Source organism: Trichosurus vulpecula, chromosome 7 (genome assembly GCF_011100635.1).
Source record: "Trichosurus vulpecula isolate mTriVul1 chromosome 7, mTriVul1.pri, whole genome shotgun sequence".
In the NCBI taxonomy this organism is placed as follows: Eukaryota; Metazoa; Chordata; class Mammalia; order Diprotodontia; family Phalangeridae; genus Trichosurus; species Trichosurus vulpecula.
The window spans coordinates 272,983,994-272,999,491 of NC_050579.1; the positions used below are offsets into that span (position 1 = coordinate 272,983,994).

General features: G+C 40.7%; 1 pseudogene; it reads right to left on the reverse strand.

Annotated features, from left to right (window-relative positions):
• Positions 1-6,345: 6,345 nt before the first annotated feature.
• Positions 6,346-6,886, reverse strand: LOC118857228 (annotated as a pseudogene).
• Positions 6,887-15,498: the final 8,612 nt, after the last annotated feature.

Here is a 15,498-nt window from a genome sequence, read left to right on the forward strand (position 1 = left end):
TTCTGCTCCAGCCCTTTAAGTGTGTCTTTCTGTTACAAGTGTGTCTCTTGTTGGACACTGGTTTCAAATCCATCGTTACCCGCTCCCTTTTTACGGGTGGGCTCATCTCATTCACATTCATAGTTATGGTTACTGTGCATTTCCCTCCATCCTGTTTTCTTCTGTTTTTTTCTTGTCTCTCTTTTTATTCTGTTGCTTCTCAAAAGTCTGCTCTGCTTCTAACCACTGCTTCCTCTCTTATTTCCCTACTGGGTAAGTTAGCATTTCTATACACAACTGTGGATAAATATTCTTCCTTCTTTGAACCAATTCCAATGACAGTGAGGTTCAAGCATTGACTGCCAACCTGACCCCACCCCCTTTTTCCCCTCCTCTGTAAAAGCTCTTCCTTGCACAACTCTTTAATGTGGGAAAGCTTTCCCCCCCCCCTCTCTCCCTTCCCCCTTCTCTCAATGCATCCTTCTTTCTTACCCCTTCACTGAGATGAACTTTACAGGATGGAAAGAAATTAAAAAATTTCAGAGTTGGAAGGAACCTCAGTGGCTCTCTTGTCCAACTTACATCTGACCCAAAATCACTTCTACCACAAAGCAGACCTGTTCATCCAATCTCTCCACTAAGAAGTGATCTGTGACTGTATTACCTTTTCCTTCTGGATACTCTCTCCTCTTGGTTCTCCTTCTACCTGTCTACTTCCTTCTCAGGGTCCTTTGCTAGATCTTCCTCCTTGTCACACTTCCTAACTGTGGGGCCCTGGGCTCTCTGGAGAAGGAAATGGCAAGCCACTTGGGTTATCTTTGCCAAGAAACCCTGAAATGGGGTCATAGAGAGAGTCAGATACAACTGAAATGACTGAACAACAAAAGGCCCTCTTCTCTTCTGAACTTCAGTAGACATTTCAAACTCAACATATCCAAAACATTATCTTTCCCCAGAAACCCTCTTCAGAAATTTCCTAGTAATGTTGAGAGTATAACTCTCTTCCCAGTCTCTCCTAGCTTTAGAGTCTTGACTCTTCTCTCATATGCCCCCCACAAAGCCAATTCATTGACAAATTTTGTTTTTATCTTCCCATCTCCCCTTGCACGGCCCCCACCTAGCTAGGTTCAGGCCTTCATCAACTCACTCTGAGGCTCGGTCGCCACTTTCTAAAGGAGACTTCCGGGTCCTCCTCAGCCTCTGTCACCTCCTTCTTTTCTATTCATGTCTTTTATGTAGTATTTATTCACATGTGTCTCCTTTACTAGGTAAGCTCCTTAAGAGGAGAATTTTTGTGGTTTAGTCTTCTCTACATGCCCAGAGCTCGGCAGCTGCTAGCTTGTAGTAAGCATTTAATAGGTGTGCACTGATTGCCTAATTACCGCCCATCCTAATGCTGGATAGCTCTAGTTGTTGGAAGTTTGGCTTATATCAAACCTAAATTCGTCTCTTTGCAACTTCCCCTTATTCTTAGTTCTGCCCCCTGGGGCCAAGCTGATCGGGTGGAAGCCCTTTAAATATGAGAAGACTGGAATACAGCTAGCATGTGCTCTGAGTCTTCTCTGAATTAAGCCTCAGCTGATTCTCATATGAGAAAAACTTGAGGCACTACTTCATCACCCTAATGCCCAGGTGAATGCTCTCCAGTAACGTCCTTCTCCAAATGCAATTCCCGGAACCGAAGACAAAATTCCAGATATGGTCTGAGAGTACAGTGGGACTAGGGCACTAGGTGGTGCAATGGATAGAGTGCTGGACCTGGAGTCCGGAAGACTCATCTTCATGAGTTCAAATCTGGCCTTGGACACTTAACTAGCTGTCTGATCCTGGGCAAGTCACTTCATCCTGTTTGCCTCAGTTTCCTCATCTTCAAAATGAGCTGGAGAAGGAAATGGCGAACCATTCCAGTATCTTTGCCAAGAAAACCCCAAATGGGGTCACAAGGAGTTGAACACAACTAAAAAAATGACTAAACAGTGGGACTAGCACTATTAACTCCTATGCAGTTTGCTGGCCATTTGCATCTTGCACTTATAAAGGGTATTTTTTAAACCCAAACATGACTATTTATCACAACTCCATTCTCTCTTCTTAGATTTGGCACACTGTTCTAATTTGCCAGAATCTGTCTGGATCTTGCACCTGTCATCCAATGTGTCAGCTATTTCTCCCAGCTATGTCATCAGAAAATTAGATTTAAGTATGTCATCAATGCTGAGTCATTGATAAAAATGCCAAACAGCAGAGGGCCAAGGATAGATCCTTGAGGCACCACCCTGGAGATCACCTTTCGTGATATCAGAGCTCCTCTTAGGGTCTGGCCATTTAACCAATCCAGAGTATATTTAAATGTACTGCTGTCTATGCCCACAGCTCTCTATCTTTTCTACCTGATGAAAGACTTTATAAATATGGGAATGAAAAAGTATTTATTAAGCACTGTGCTAAGGGCTAGGGATACAAATAGAAGACCAAAAGTCTCTGTCCTCAAGGAGCTCCAGTTCTAAAAGGCGGAAGCAACACATAGGAGGCATCACCTGCTGGTCACATGGAAAGGCCCAGTGAATCTCAGGGTATAGCAGCAAAGCAAATGGTAGTGCATCTTCTTTAGTGTCATTTCCATTTATAAAGCCATATATGTTTCTGATGTTGAACCACCTAACAATGCCAAGGACTTTGGTAATGAGGCTGGAGCTCTGAAGGAGCTGGGCACAGGCTGCAGTACCTGCAGAGGCAGCTTGACACCACATATCCACAAGGGTTTCTCCCTTCTATAATGGCTAGGGACCAGGCCATAAGTGGTGGTTGAGGGTCAGAGGGGGAGGGGAGAGGGAGGAATGGGTACCACTATTTCTGGGGCTCTTGAGCTCTGAGTCCTGGGCGGTCTCTACCACAATCAGAGAGGATGTAGTGATGGTGGCTTACCCCACTTGGCAAATGCCACTGCCCACAGGATGCCCTGCTGCTTCAGCTAAGGCTGGCTTGTCCTCTCAGTTGGTAGCAGTTAGTGATGGTAGAACAAAGATGGCGGACCCCCTGCTCCCCCAGATGGTGGCTGCAGGGCTGAGGTGAAAGCAGGACTGGATCTAAAATGCTAAGATCTAAATCAATTGTATCTACCATTCCCCTGAGCTACCAGTCTAGTAATCCTGTCAAAAGAGAAAATGAAGTTAGTCTGGCATGATCTGTTCTAGATAATTCCACGCTAGCTCTTTGTGATCACCGCTTCTTTTTCTAAATATTCACTAAATATCCCTAATCATTTATTTAAGATATTTAGGAATTTTGTTCAGAATTGAAGGGCAAACTCGTTGGTCTATACTTCACAGACTCCATTATCTCACCTCTACAATACTCTCTTCTCCAATCATGCAAGACACCTGTACTGTTTTTCAGAATTTCTGGTATCACTGATAATGGCTATAAAAAGAAGTTTTTAAGTGGAGAAAAAACATAACCATAGGTATTCCTAAGGAGTATTCTCATCAGTGGCATGAAGAATGAATTGGAGGGGAGAGAGGATAAAGGTGGAAAAACTCTATGAAGGTAGTATTGATTATTTAAATGGTATGAAGGAGGGCCTGAATTAAAGTGGTTGTGAGAAGGGAGTAGAGACAGATGGGAAGGTAGGGTAGGGTAAAGAGTTAAAGATAACTCGGAGGTTAAGGACCACAGAAAGTGATGCCACAGAAAAAGTGAAGTCAGGAGCAGGTGGAGGTTTAGGGAGGAAGGGCTTTAAAAAATAAACTTCACAAATAGAGGATGGGGGAGGTGTGGCTCAACAATATTTCCTATGAAGATCTGGACAGTAAATTTTGGTAACCAAAAAAACCTGTCATCCTTGGTTATGTTGAGAAGCACGTCTTTCTGAATCCAAATCTGGCTTCGGACGCTTACCCTGGGCAAGTCACTTAACCCTATTTGCCTCAGTTTCCTCATCTGTGGCTCCAAGAAGCTATATATAACATGAGCAGTGGCCACAGCCTGATAAACCATCTCAGCAGCCAGGCTAAAAACCGGTTGAGAATAGCCAACAGACTTTTTAAACCCATTGGTGAGTTAGGGGGATGCCTACCCCAAGCATATAAAGACTTCTCCCAGTGGAATGGGTGGATGAAAACAATTTGTTCCAGCGGCCATGAAGGCAGCTAAAGCAGGCGCTGTGGAGTACTTAGAGCTTGGTAAGACATCGAAGATGCCAAGATCATCCACTGCATCCTGGGCCATTGCCAGTTGTCCTGACTTTTGTTTTGCCACTGGACTTCGAAGACTCTGGAAGACAGAGTGAGGCCAACAATTTGCATAACTCTGCCTCACTTAAAACAATTCACACACAAGTCAAGACATCACTCATTCGTGATGTCGTTGGTCTTCAAAAACGAAGGATGAACCACCAAATAAGCTGGAGAAGGAAATGGCAAACCACTTCAGTAATCTGGCCAAGAAAACTCCAAGTGGGGTCACAAAGAGTCAGACAACTGAACCACAAAGTTTGCTCTGCTTTGCTTTGTTCAGGCCACATTTGAAGTATTCTGTTCAGTTCCGGACACAACTTTTTGGAAAGACTTAAGCTGGAAATGACTGAAATATCTTCTCTGTACCTCTCTGCTTGGTGGATTCCTACATATCCTTTAAATCCCAAATTAAATGCCATTTCATCTATTAAGCCTTTCCTGATTCTCCCATTGGTAATAATTTTTCTGTTTTAGGACCACATCTAAAACCTTTTTATCCTTTGTTAATATCATCATGTGTTATTTTCCGTTATAGTTATCTCTGTGTGTCATATCTCCTCACTGGACTTGGATCATTTAACCTTCTTATCTCTACTAGTGCTAAGTTCCATGCTCTGCCACAGTAGGCAACTAGTAGAGGTTTAACTGCATGAAATCATATGGGAGGGGAAACCACGGAGGGACACTCTCCTCTCCGAACCAATAGCATGTCTGACACAATTCTCAATTTGTCACTCAGGTATCAATGAGATTACTGAGCCAACGTGGTAAAGCTGACCTGGAGTGGAATCCTGGGTGAACTTCTCTGGGCCTCACACTCTTTATCTGTAAAATAGGACTATTTCACTTCTAAAGTCCCTTCCAGCTCTAAATCTATGAGCTAAATATGATCACTGAAAGAATGAGCCTTTTATGGTGGCAGAGAACTAGAAGGAAAGTAGATGCCCATCACATGGGAATGGGCAAAAAAAAACGGCACATGAACCTCATGGAAAGAATCAATATGAAGAAATCAGAAAAGCAGGAGGAATCTTTTTTGAACTGATGCAAAGTGAGGCAAGCAGCACCACTACACACAGAACTACAACGACAACGTAAATGACAAGGGATAGAGCTATGGATGGAACTAGACCTCTGTTAATGCAGGCTGGCCCCTCCTCTGCAACTTAATAGTCTCAGAGAGTTGCCTGCTCAGGCCCATAGCGGGTCACGACCCACAGCTTAAGAAGTGCTGAAGGGGTCACAAGCCCTAGAGCACTGAGAAGTGAAGTGACCTGTCCAGGGTTATACAACCAGGATGTATCAGAGATAGGACTTGGACATCAGTTTTCCTGGCTCCAAGGTTAGCTCTCTACCCAGAGAGAGGGGTGGGTGCGCGTGTGTGTAAACAAAAAAGTCTTATAATGTTTAAGCCTGGCCTTGATGAAGAGATGAGAAAAATATACTTCTACCCTTTCCCTACAGAAAGGCAGCCTGAATGTGAAACACTGCATATGCTGTCAGACTTGATTTTTGGGTTCATTGGCTTAAATTTAGAGCTGGAAGGAACCTCAGAGGTCATCTAATCCCACCCCCTCACTCTATAGGTGAGGAAATAGAGGCCCAGAGAAATTGTGTGCCTTGTCCAAGGCTGCACAGGTATGCCCTTCCCACATGATGCCTCTCGAGTTTTGCTTAACTGCTTTTTTTCTCTTCTTATTCTTTGCTACAAGAGATGTCTCTCTGGATAGAGGAGAGATACACACACACACACATATACACATACACGTGTGTATATGTGTGTGTGCATATCTTCTCTCTCCTTTAGCATTTTGTTCCCTCAATCATTCCCTCTCTTTCTCTCATTTTTGCTGTCTCTGAGGATACTGACAATCTCTCTCTCTTTTTTTTTTTTACAAGCACAGAATTTTAAATTTCAAGACATTTAAAAAAAAAACCCTGTCCCAGCCCAGGGGACTGCACACTGATGGCCAGGCTGACCCACTGGGTGTGGCCTTGCAGGTCTACTGCTGTTTTCTTTCCAATAGCAAGTTCTCCAGCCTGTGCATCCCCAAGCCCTGTCCCTCCCCTATGCCCCAGGGTTCTTCTGAGCTCCAGTAAGGCAGCTTTACAAAAAGAGGAGAGAGGATGAGAGGAGGGAGCAGCCAGAGATCCGGTCAGATGCTCTAAAAATTCTTGAGGAACTCCTCTGCCACAATACAAGCCCGAGCATTGACTGACAGCTTCATTTCACTGATCTCCTTATCAATCTCCTCCATGAAGTGGATCACGAAGTCCACCAGTTTGTGTTTGTACATTTGCTCTGTGTGGAAGTTTGTAATTAGGAAACTAATGTCATAACCCTCCACAGGCTTCCTACGCAAGATGAAGAAGTTCTTTGCTGTCACCATCGTGAAGCACATGAATTTGTGGCAAAGGATCTTCTCAGTCTCACCAGCCTGTTTCACAGCAATGCTGACTCTAACAGTTGATGGAACCCTCGATCAGAACCTTTTCCTTCTCATTCCTGCTGACGGTCACAGGCTGTAACAGGAGTTCTTTGCTACTCCTGACTTCTACCTCTGGCTTGTTGTGCCTCTCCACGACCTGGGAGGAGAAATTCTCCAGGCAAAGTGCAGCCTGCAGCATGGCCGGAATGGCACTAAGGTAGGGGCGGAGAGTGGCAGTCATTGCTGGGGCTGGCTGGGCCGGAAAGCGCAACAATCTCTTTTTTAACATTTATTTTTAATAAATTTTGAGTTCCAAATTTTCTTCTTGCGCCCCGCCCTAAAATGGTAAGCATTTGATTTAGGGTATATATGTGCAATCATGTAAAACATATTTCCATGTTAGTCATGTTGGGAAAGAAGAAACAGACCAAAAGGAAAAAAACCATGAATAAAATAAAGTAAAAACAGTACTTCGATGTGCATTCAGACTCCATCAGTCCTTTCTCTGGCTGTGGACAGAATTTTACATGAGTCCTTTAGAACTGTCTTGGATCACTGTATTGCCTAAGAAGAGCTAAGTTATTTGTAGTTGGTCATCATCATACAATATTGCTGTTACTGTGCACAATGTTCTCCTGGTTCTGCTCACTTCACACTGAATCAGTTGATGTAAGTCTTTCTAGGTTTTTCTGAAACCTTCCTACTCCTAACAATCTCTCAACCACTAAATCTAATGTTTTTTTTCAGTCCTCATTCTCCTTGGCCCCTCTGTAGCTTTCGATACTGAAGAACAGCCCTGTCTCCTGGATACTGCCTCACTTTGTAATCTGGAGCACTCCTCTGCCTTAGTTTACCATTCATCTTCCCCCTTTTTCTGTCTCCTTTTCTGGATCATTACCTGTCCATTAAGTGTGAGTGTTCTTTGGGGCAGGATCTCAGTCCTTCTTTTCTCCCTGAGCTTCCTCCCTCAGGGATATTATAAGCTCATAAATAAACAAACAAATAAATATTCAGATAACACCAATGTAAGTCCTACATATGTGTGAATATAAACACATACATATGCATACACATATGTAAATGTGAATACATACACATTTGCTTGTTCATTCCTTTATTTGTTTGTTTATATGGTCTTCATCTTTCCAGTGAACTTCAGTCCTGTATCTGCCTATTAGACATCTCGACCTGGATGTCCTAGTCCCATCAGCATGTCAAATTCAAAACACAGGATCATAGAATTTTGGAGCTCAGAAAAGGCCTTATAGACTTGTCTGGTCCAATTCCCTCATTTTATAGACGAGGAAACTGAGGCACAGGGAAATCACACATGTAGTGAGCGTGGTAATGTTTGAACCTGGGTCCTCTGGTTCCAAATCCATTGTTCATTCCACTGCCATATGAGGATTCAAATTTGTCCCCAAACCCACTGTTTCTCCAAACATTCTTAGGCCCTAATCATTTCTAGCATAGACTACTGCAACAGCCTTCTTGGCTGCTAATCTATTTCCCTTTCCAATCCAATTTCACACAGCAGCCAAATTAATATCCCTACGACACCACAAATGTAACTTACCTTATTCTCCTTTTCAAAAATCTTAAGTGCCTCCCTAATTGCCTTTAGAATAAAATAGAACAGAATAAAATACTCCGCATCCCAGCATTTAAAGTCCTCCACAATCGGGCCCCTGTGCATCTTTCCAGACTTATTTTCTATTACTTTGCCTTCGTGCATTCTATGTTCCAAACTGCCTCACTTAGCTATTCTCCAACACGGATATCCCATTGCTTCTCTCTCCACGCCTTTGCACAGGCTGCAGCCTTGGAACATACTTTGCCCTCACCTCCCCTTCTGAATCCCTCATTTCCTGCAAGGCTCTGCTCAGATAACAATGATGACCTGAGAGTATTTCTCCAGTTTTTAGGGCTCCTTTCCTCCTGAAATTACTTTGTATTTCTATATCTATATAATACACATTGTGTACTGCCCCCACCTCCATTAGAATGTAAACTCCTTGAGGCAGGCATTATTTCATATTTGTTTCACATGTAGTAGGCACTAAATGTCTGGTGAATTGAATTTGGATTTAATAAGGATAAATATAACATCCTACACGTGGATCAAAAAAAAATTAACTTCATCAATGCAGGATGAGAATGGGCATGAGGGAATAGCAAGTTTGAAAAAGATTTTAGTGTCCTGCAAACTCAAAGTCAACAGCATTACACAGCAACCAAAAACAGCTCCAATCATAGGTTGCACTGATCAAGAGGTACGGTATCCAGAGGGAAGGAGGTAAGAGTGCTGCTGACTCTCATTGGCAATACTGTGTTCTTTTCTGGTTGCCGTACTTAGGAAGAGGATTTGACGAGGCTGGAAGTGGGAGTGGCAGTATCAGTCGAAGGGACTAAGGAGGTTTAGCCTGGAGAAGAGAAGCCTTAGAGGGTACACAATGGTTGTCTTTAAGTTTGTCTAGGGTTACCATCTAGAAGCTAATTAACCTAGTATTCTGCTGAGCCCCAAAGGAAGAACTAGGAATAATGGGCAGAAAAGGCAGAAGTAGATTTAGGCACAAAGCAAATCTGATCCAATCCAGTAAGAATCTACCTAGTACCCACTACTAGTCAAGCATTCTGCGTGCTAGTCACTAGGGACGCAAAGACAAAACAGTCCCTGTCCCGAAGAAGCTGACATTCTGAGGAGATGCAAATAATCAGGTAAGTAGATAAACAACATAATTTGAAAAGGTCACTAACAGCCAAGAGGTTCAGTGATAGTAATTATGAAGGAATTTGGGATTCTAAGAGGCATCGATGAGGCAGAAGTGCGTGCCAGGCATGGGGGACAGCCTGCCCCCAGAGGAAGACAGAATGCAGAGTTCAAAGAAGAGGAAGGGGGCCAGTCTGTATAGAACATGGGGCGCATGAAGGAGAATCATTTATAATAGGCCTGGAAAGGTAGGTTAGAGAAAAACTGTGAAGGGTTTTAAATAACAACCTGGGGAATACTAGAGGGGACTGGGAGTCACTAAAGACTCTTGAGAAAGGGAGCGACGACAAGGTTCATGCTTTAGGAAGATGATTTTGGTAACTGTGTGGATGAAAATTCCAGAACTAGGGAGTCCAGCTGGGAGATGATTGCAATAGTCCAGGCAAGAGGAGAGTGAAGAGAGGGGGATGATAAAAGGGATGCTGTGGAAGAAGGATCAGCAAGATGTGGTAACTGAGTATGGGTACTCCTGAGACTGAACACCTGGGCAACCAGAAAAGTGGCACTCTCTAAATAGCGAAGGTAAAAAAAAAAGGGTGCATGCAGGGGAAAAGATGATTTCTGTTTTTAACATGTTAAGTTTGATACCTACAGGACTTTCAGTTGAAACTATCCAGCAGGCTATTTATTGGTGATAGAGAAGAGGCCTGAAAGCTGCATATTTTGATCTAGGAATCATCTCCAAAGAGATGAAAATTAAACCGTGCTGGATGAAAAAAACAAGAAAGGGGATGTATAGAGAAAAAAAGGGCCCAGGACAGAGCTTTAAGTATTAGATGGTTAAGGGGCAAGACAAGGATGATGATCCAGCCAAAAAGAGAGAAGGAGCAATCAAACATGTAGGAGAAAAATCAAGAAAAATAAATGTCATAAAAAGGCAAGGAACTGGGGGGGAGGGAAAGGGAAGTGGGGAGACAGGGAGAGAGGGAGAGGTGGGGAGAGAGGGAGGGGGAGAGAGGGAATGAGAGAGAGAGAGAGAGAGATTGAGAGAGAGAGAGAGAGAGCGAGCACATGAATCCTTCCTAACAATCAGAGCTGTCCAAAAGTACAAATGGATGCTCTAGGAAGTAGTGAGTTCCCCTCCACAAGAGGTCTTCAAGGAAGGCTGGATAATTACTTGTTGGCAATAGTGTAGTTGATTTCTGTTCAAGGAAGAGTTGGGGGGAGGGGTAACCAAGAAGGCAAAGTAAAGACAGAGATTCACCTGGGCTCTCCCAAATTCCCTTCCAAACAACTTTAAAATAACAACTCAAATTGAAAAGAACTTGGCCATAGAAAACTACTGTGGTGACTGGGAAGATCAAAACACAAACTGAGCAGAAAACAATGAAGTCAAAACAGCTATAAGCAAAGCTTCAAAGAAAAATGTGAATTGATCACAGCCATCTCCTCCTCCTCCTCCCCAAAAAATAATTCCTGGAAGAGCTCAAAAAGGACCTTAAAAATCAAATAAAGAGGTAAAGGAAAAACTAGGGAAAGAAATGAGAGTGATGCAAGAAAATTATGAAAACAGAGTCAACACCTTGGTAAAGAAGGCACAAAAAAAGGGAAGAAAATAACACCTTAAAAAATCGGCCAAGTTGTAAAGAAGGCAAAAAAAAAAAATACACTGAAGAGAACTAAAAAAGTAGGAGTGGCCACATGGAAAAAGAGGTACAGAAGCTCACTGCAGAAAATAATTCTTTAAAAATCAGAATTGGACAAGTGGAACCTAATGACTCCATTAAACATCAAGAAATATTAAATTAAAACAAATTAAACAAGTCAAAAGAATGAAAAAATAGAAATGTAAAATATCTCATTGGAAAAAACAACTGACCTGGAAAATAGATCCAGGAGAGCTAACAAACCATTGAACTACCTGAAAACCACAATCAAAAAAAAGGCCTAGATATCATCTTTCAAGAAATCGTCAAGGAAAACTGCTCTGATATCCTAGAACCAGAGCGTAAAATAGAAATTGAAAGAATCCACCAATTACTTCCTGAAATTACAAAGTGAAAACTCTCAGAATATTACAGCCAAAATTCCACGTCAAGGAGAAAATACTGCAAGCACACAAGATTTAGCAGCTTCTACATTAAAGGTGCAGAGGGCTCGGAATGTGATATTCCAGAGGGCAAAGGAGGTAGGATTACAATCAAGAATCACCTAACTAGCAAACTAGAGTATAATCCTTCAGGAGAAAAAAAGGATATTTAATGAAACAGGGGGCTTTCAAACATTCCTGATGAAAAGACCACAGCTGAACAGAAAATCTGACTCTGAAATATAAGACTCAAGAGAAGCCTAAAAATGTAAACAGGAAAGAAATCATAAGGCATTCAATAATGTTAAACTGTTTACATTCCTACACAGGAAGATGATACTTGAAACTCTTAAGAACTTTATCATTATTAGGGCAGATAAAAGTAGTATGCATATATGGATGGCACAGGTGCGAGTTGAAATAGGATGATTTTTTAAACAATAAAATTAAGGGGTGAGAAAAAGAGATAAAGTGGGAGAAGAGGGAAGGGAAAGATAGAACTGGGGGTAAATTATCTCACATAAAAAAGGTACAAAACAAAGACCTATTACAGTGGAGGGGAAGGTGGGGGAGTGGTGGACAATGCTTGAACCTCTCATTGGAACTGGTTCAAAGAAAGAAAAACATACACACTCAGTATAGAAATCTATCTTGCCCTACAGGGAAGGATGAGGGGGAGGGGTATAAAAGAAGGGGGAAATGATAGAAGGGACGATGGATTGAGGGAGCTGGTGACCAGAAGCAAAAGAGACTTCTAAAGAGGGACAAGGTAAAAGGAGAGACAGAGTAGGATAAACAGGGTTTGGAACAATAGCATGGTGGGAAATACACAGTAATCTTAACTGTGAATGTGAATGGGATGAACTCACCCATAAAATGGAAGCAGACAGCAGAGTGATTTAAAAACCAGAATCTTACAATATGTTGTTTACAAGAAACACACATGAAGCAGGGAGACACAGAGTAAAGACAGGGGGATAGAGTAGAATTCAAGAGGCTTCAGCTGTTGTAAAAAAAGGAAGGGTAGCAATCATGATCTCAGACAAAGCAAAAATACATCCAATTAAGAGATAATCAGGGAACCTACATTTGCTAGAAGTTACTATAGACAGTGAAATAATATCAATACTAAGTATATATGCACCAAATTCTTTTTTTTTGGGGGGGAGGCAGGACAATTGGGGTTAAGTGACTTGCCCAAGGTCACACAGTTAGTAAATGTGTCAAGTGTCTGAGGCCAGATTTGAACTCAGGTCCTCCTGACTCCAAGGCCGGTGCTCTACTTACTGTTCCACCTAGCTGCCCCTATGCACCAAATTCTTAAAGAAAAAGTTAAATAAGTAAATGAGGAAATAGACAGCAAAACTATACTAGTGGGGGACCTCAACTTTCCCTTTTCAGACCTAGATAAATATAACCAAAAAATAAACCAGAAAGTAGTTAAGGAGATAAATAGAATTTTAGAAAAGTCAGATATGATAGACCTCTGGAGAAAACAGAATGGGAATAGAAAGGGATACACCTTTTTCTCAGCAGTACAGGGCACCTACACACACACACACACACACACACACACACACACACACATACACACACACACACCATCACCACCAACAACAACCTCACAATCAAATGCAGAAAAGCAGAAATATTAAATGCACCATTTTCAGATGAGAATGCAATAAAAATTACGTTCAACAAAGGGCCGTGGAAATAAAGATTAGAAATTAATTGGAAACTAAATATAATCTTGAAGAATGAGTGGGTCAAAGAACAAATCACACAAATAATTTCTTTAAACAGAACAATAACAATGAGACAACATACCAAAATTTATGGAAGGTAGCCAAATCATCACTTAGGGGAAATTTTATCTCTCTAAATGCTTACATCAATAAAACAGGGAAAGAGCAGATCAATGAATTGGTCATGCAAATAAAAAAAACTAGAAGAAGAACAAAGTAAAAATTCCCAATTAAACACCAAATGGGAAATCCTGAAAATCAAAAGAGAGATTAATAAAACTGAAAGTAAACCATCGAATTAAAAAAAAGAGAGAAGCTGGTTTTATGGGGAAAAACCAACAATAAAATAGGTAAACTACTGATTAATTTCCTTTAAAAGACGGGGAAAACCAAATTGTAAATATCAAAAACGAAGAGGGTGAATTCACTACCAATGAAGAGGAAATTAAGCAATTATAAAGGACCTATTTTGCCCAGTTATATGCCAATAAATATAACAATCTAAGTGAAATTGATTAATATTTACAAGAATATAAATTACTCAGATTAACAGAAGAGCAAACTGAATAACTCTTATCTTAGAAAAAGAAGGTGAACAAGCTATTGACGAGTTCCCTAACAAAAAATCTCTATGACCAGATGGATTCACAAGTGAATTCCACCAAACATTCAAAGAACCATTAATTCCAATATTATATAAACTATTTGGAAAAATAGACAAAGAAGGAGTCCTATCAAATTCCTATTACAACACAAATATGGTGCTGATACACATACCAGGGTAGAGCAAAAACAGAGAAAGAAAACTATAAACTAATTTCCCTAATGAATATTGATGCAAAAATTTTAAATAAAATATTGGCAAGGAAATTACAGCAATATATCATTAAGATCACATACTATGACCAGATGGGATTTATACCAGAAATGCAAGGATGGTTCAATATTAGCATAACTGGCCATATCAAAAACAAAACCAACAAAAATCATATGATTATCTCAATAGATACTCAAGAAAAAGCTTTTGACAAAACACAACACTCATTCCTATTAAAAACACTGGAAAGCATAGAAATAAATGGAGTTCTCCTTAAAATGATAAGTAGCATCTATCTAAAACCAAGAGCAAGCATTATCTGTAATGGAGATAAACTAAAAGCCTTCTCAATGAGAGGAGAGTTGAAGCAAGGATGTCCATTATCACCACTATTATTCAATATTGTACTAGAAATGCTAGCTATAGCAATAAGACATGAAAAAGAAAGGAATAAAAACAGGCAATTAGGAAACAAAGCTGTCACTCTTTGCAGATGATATGATGATACATTGAGTGAACCCTAGAGAATCAACTAAAAAACTAGATGAAACAATCAACAACTTCAGCAAAATTGCAGAATATAAAATAAACCCACATAATTCACCAGCATTTCTATATACTAGCAACAAAACCTAGCAGAAAGAGAGAAATTCCATTTTAAATGACAGATAATATCAAACGCTTGAAACCCTACCTCCTAAAACAAACTCAAAGATTATGTGAACACAATTATAAAACATTTTCCACAGAAATAAAGACAAATCTAAACAACGGGAGAAATGTTACTTGTTCATGGGTAGGCCAAGCCAATACAATCAAAATTACAATTCTACCTAAATTAATTTACTTATTCAGCGCCATACCAATCAAACTAAGAATTTATAGTTAGAAAAAATCGTAACAAAATTCATCTGGAAGAACAAAAGTTCAAGAATATCAAAGGAATCAATTCCAAAGAAATGTGCAGGAAGGTGGCCTAGCAGCGCCAGATGCATTACAAAGTGGTAATTACCTAAGCAATCTGGGACTGGTTAAGAAATAGAGCAGTGGATTGGCGGAATAGGTTGGGTATACAATACACAGTAGTAAGTGATCATAGTAATCTAAAGTTTGAGAAACCCAAAGACCCCAGCTTTGGGGGCAGGAACCCAACATCTGACAAAAACTGCTGGAAAAACTGGAAAGCAATTTGTCAGAAAGCAGACGTAGACCAACGTCTCATACTGTATAATAAGATAAGGTCAAAATGGGTACGTGATTTAGATGTAGAAGGCGATACCATAAACAAATTAGGGGGTCATGGAATATTTTACCTGTCCAATCTATGGATAAGAGAAGAATTTATGATCAAACAAGACACAGAGAGCATTATGAGATGTAACATGGATAACTCTGATGACATAAAATGAAAGTTTTTGCACAAACAAATCCAACACAGCCAAGATTAGAAGGAAAGCAGAAAACTAGGGGGAAATTTTATAGCAAGTTTCTCTG